The following is a 4,370-nucleotide window of genomic DNA, read 5'->3' as shown; positions in this document are numbered from 1 at the left end:
TACTGTGGCAGTGATCCCCCTGTTTATGTGATGAAGTAATAAAGAATGCAGAAATTTGAAACAACACTGACTTTATTGCCTCTGCAAGCAGAGCTCAAAGGGGGCCAAAGCCGCAGAATTGCGGCCACGCTAACCCTAATCCGACATGGCAAATACCGATTTCAGCACTACTCCCCTCGTTGGTACAGATATCGGTATTAAGAGCCCTTTATATCGATATAAAGGGCTTCGTTGTGTGGACGGGTGCAGGGTTAATGCGATTTTATGCTGCTAAATTAGATATAGACTTGTAGTGTTGACCAGGCCAGAGAGAGCAGCAGGTTTTCCCTACTGTTTCCTGCTCTTGTTTCTTGACTAGTTCTCCTCCACACCAAGTTGCTCTTTTACCTTGTGAGTCTGGCAAACTCAGTTGGCAGAGCCTCAGACTTTTAATTGGATGGTCCAGGGTTCAAGTCCCTGGTCAGGTGATAAACTACTCCTCAAGATCTTAAACTGTCTTTCTGGAGTCCTCTTTGACATAACTTTCTCTCGTCAGGATTTTCCCTTTCCTCAGAAGGGCCTTTTTCTGTGTGTGTTTGAAGGGGCAACTTCCTGACAGTCCCTCTATCCTTGCAGCCTGGAGGAATAAAGGCCTCTGGGCATATAGCATGTTCCTTCCCTGCACACACACACACATACAAACACATAGAATATCCCTAGGAATTAGAATCACCGTCTGCTTTCCCCTTTCCTGCTGGATCCCCAAATGACGATGCTCTTCAGCCTAAACCCATGTCCCCTCTTTTCCCAGTGCCCCTCAGTCCCAAACTTCAGTCCCTTCTATGCACACTGCTTCTCACTCCGAACCAGAGCCTACTCCTCTTCACCCTTCTCCTCTGTCCCTACTCACAGCCCCCTCAATCCCAACCCACAGCCCCCTCCTATTCCCAGTGCCTCTCAATCCCAACCCACAGCTCCCTCCTTCCCTCCAGCAGCACGTGCTTCAGACTCCCTCAGGAAGATTTTCTTGCAAGGTTTCGTGTATGAGTCTGCATGTGGATTTTACAGTATACTGGAAATATGCTGTGTTGCTTGCTGACATGATCACTTTTGGCTGGTGTTGGATTCCCAGTCTCCTTGTTATTGGGGTAGGAGAAATAAAGCGTTGTTATCCTTGTGTATATTGAAGGCAGTACAACTGTGCTCGGCAGACCCCGACTGAGGGACTCACGCTCAGTTCAATAGCACTTGCTAGGCAGGGGACAGGGGTTTGAAAGCCAAATTGGCTGGCGCATGGGTCCTAATATTAAAATTTAGGGGTTAGATCAGTGTTAGGACAGGGTGGCTGTGGAGGGATGAGTGAGTCCGCAGACAAGTTAGTGAGAATAGTGCCTTCTTATTTTCCCCCTTTTCCACCCAGGATGGCAGGTGAACTCTACAGAAGCACCTCTGGGCTTGCACTGACTAAGGACAACAGCTGTGAGTGGGGTGCAGAGAGGGGATGGCTCATGTTAAAGGACTTGTGGTTGCTGGACTTATGAACCGTAGGGGGAAGGACACTGCCCAGCTTATTTGGGGGGTGGGTCTTTTCCTCTTGGTTTATATTTATGCGTTGGGGCTGCTGACATGACTTCTGCTAACCCTGGGCTTACATTGCAATGTAGACATACCCTGAGAGGGCATCTATAACGTAATAAAAGCAGTGTGGCCCGGCTGGCCTGGATCATCTGACTTGGACTCCTGGGGCTCAGGTTGTGAGGCTATAAAGTGCAGAGTAGACATTTAGGCTCAGACTGGAGCCCAGGTTTGGAGACCCTCACCCCTTGTGGGGTCTCGGAGGCTGGGCTCAAGCCCAAGTGTCTACACTGTAATTTTATAACCCAGCAGCACAAGCCCCACAAGCCTGAATCAACTGACCCAGGGTTTGAGAATAGTGACTTGGGTGTGTTTATGACAGTGCAGACATAATACTACGCTATGTCCACGCTGCAATGAAACACCCAGGGCTGCCCCATGCCAGCTCACGCTCCCTAGGCTTTGGCCGTGGGGTGGTAAATTTGCAGTGTAGATGTCTCAGCTCAGGCTCAATACTGGGCTCTGGGCCCCCTCAAAGTTGGGAGGGAGTTTAGCAAGCAAAAAAGGTAAAACCGCAATGAAGTGCTACCCTGGACTCAATGGCATTTCTCCATTCATCTGCCTGCTTTGGGGCAGGGTCAATAGCACATCCTGCTGCATTCATTATTTCATAGGGTGGTTTAGGATTTTCATTCTCAGACACTGGGCACAAAGCAGGACTCAACCTTCGGCATAAACTAAATGAGCTGCCCACAGATTCTGGCAGCCACAATGAGCATTTGGTGTGAGAGGTCAGACCTGCCCCTGTCCCAGAGGGAGGGGGTCATCCATGAGGGGACTGGACCACTGACCTACCAGCTCCTAACTCCCCAATGTTCAGTAACTCTGTTATCAGTGCCTGTGCGTGTAATTTAAACCATAAGAAAACCCACACTGGGCTAGACCAAAGGTCCTTCTGACAACAGCCAAGAGCAGGTGCCCCAAAAGCCACTCAACAGGGCACCACTGGCAGTTATTATCCCTGCCTCAAAAGCAGACAGACCAATGGAGAACTGCCATGAGTCCAGGGTAATACTTCCCTGCGGTTTTACCATTTCCACTTGCTAAACTCCCTCCCAACCTTCTGGGCTCCTAGACCTATCCTAATGTTATGTCTACACTATGATTAAAACACCCAGGTCACCTGTCTCAAAGCCCAGGTCAGCTGACTCAGGGTTATGGGACTTGGACTGCAAGACTATAAAATTACAGTGCAGACATATGGACTCAAAGCCAACCTCTGAGACCCCACAAGGGGTGAGGGTTTCTGAACCCAGGCTTCAGTGTGAACACAAATATCTGCACCACAGTTTTTAGCCTCTCAGTTCTAGCTACATGAGCCCAAGTCAGATGACCCAGGCCAGCCATGCTGCCATCTTTATCCAGGGAGAGATGGATTCTAAGGGTACGTTCTCATTGCAATGGAAGCCCAGGTGTGGCACGCTGTGCTTAAAGCAGCACCCTGCAAGCCCCATATTCACCACTCTCATATAGTGATGATACGTTTTCAACAAAGTCTGCCTGGTGAGGTATCATTTTAAAAATCTTGAACTGTTCATCTGTTGAACCTTAATGTCTTCTTGCATTCCATGTGCTCACATTGGTTTGGGAAGTTATGAAGTTTGCTCTGCGTGCATTACAGAAATATGTTATGAAGTTGGGAAATGCCCCCCACCAGCCTATCAGGTGCGACAAGGGAGGAGCCAGACTCACTGCTGGCCTATTAAAGGTGGCTACAGTCCCAAGGACTATCCCAGGAACCGTGTACAATGCAGACTTCGCCGAGATAACACAGCAACAATGGACATTGCTTGACTCACATCATAGCAAAGGAGCTTTCTAGAAAGTTGGAAGAAACTATGAAAGGGGGGAAGAGACATCATGACTTGGCATCTCTCCCCCACAAATCAACATCTGGAAACACACCTGGATGACAAAACTGATTCATAAATCAGAAGAGAATAATAATAATACATTCAAACCAAAGTCCCCAAATAGCTAGTACTGGTTTTTCAGCCGAAAATTTTCAGTTTGGGGAATTTTGTTTTCACAGTCAGACCTTGCCAAGGGAAGCAGGGAGAAAATGTTTGAGTTGCCTCCTTCAGAACAGCTTAGCCTAGACACTCTAGCTTTGGGTCACTGTCATGGCTTTGCTGAGAACTGGGGTATTTTAATAATTTGGGGAGGTCTCAGGGTGCTTGGGGGAGATTATGAGGCTGTTACCTTTTGAGATAAAACTAAGACATACAGGACTAGAGAATTTTTTTTAGAAATCTGAGACTTAGACCTTTTATTTAAAGCAAGGGAGTTTCTGAGCAGGGTTTTGTTTGCAAGCAGCAACATTGTTTGATCTGTCATTGTACCAAAGGGGGAGATGGTTGTCTACAAAGGAAGAGTGAAGACTAAATGCATCCAATGAACATGGGATTCGAACCCATGCCTGCAAAGCACAATGGATTAGCAGTCCATCACCTTAACCACTCAGCCACCTCATCTGAGGTGTCAGGAAATGGACAGGACGAGAAATCTAAGGCCAGCAGAGATAGGGACACTAAGGTGTTCTTAAATACTAAACGGAAGCAGGGGCTGAATGAGCTCACTCTCACACGTACTGACCAGCTGTGGGAAAGGCTTCAGGAACAGACCATGTTTGCATAGACACACCTACTCTGCCTAGGTATGCAGCATCATGGGGCCGCTTCCCCAAAATGACCATTTTTAGCCAGTGGCGGGTTATAAATCACTTTAACACTGAGTGGTATGAAATGTTATTATCC

At 47.8% G+C, this 4,370-nt stretch overlaps 1 non-coding gene across 1 annotated transcript; it reads right to left on the bottom strand.

The window, feature by feature from the left end:
- Positions 1–4,006: 4,006 nt before the first annotated feature.
- Positions 4,007–4,088, bottom strand: TRNAS-GCU (transfer RNA serine (anticodon GCU)). The gene has a single exon. It is a non-coding gene; the product is annotated as a tRNA-Ser (tRNA).
- Between the last annotated feature and the right edge of the window lie 282 nt (positions 4,089–4,370).

Source organism: Gopherus flavomarginatus (genome assembly GCF_025201925.1).
Source record: "Gopherus flavomarginatus isolate rGopFla2 chromosome 13 unlocalized genomic scaffold, rGopFla2.mat.asm SUPER_13_unloc_2, whole genome shotgun sequence".
Lineage (NCBI taxonomy): Eukaryota > Metazoa > Chordata > Testudines > Testudinidae > Gopherus > Gopherus flavomarginatus.
The sequence above is the reverse complement of the archived record's forward strand: the minus strand, read 5'-3'. Positions and strand labels throughout refer to the sequence as shown.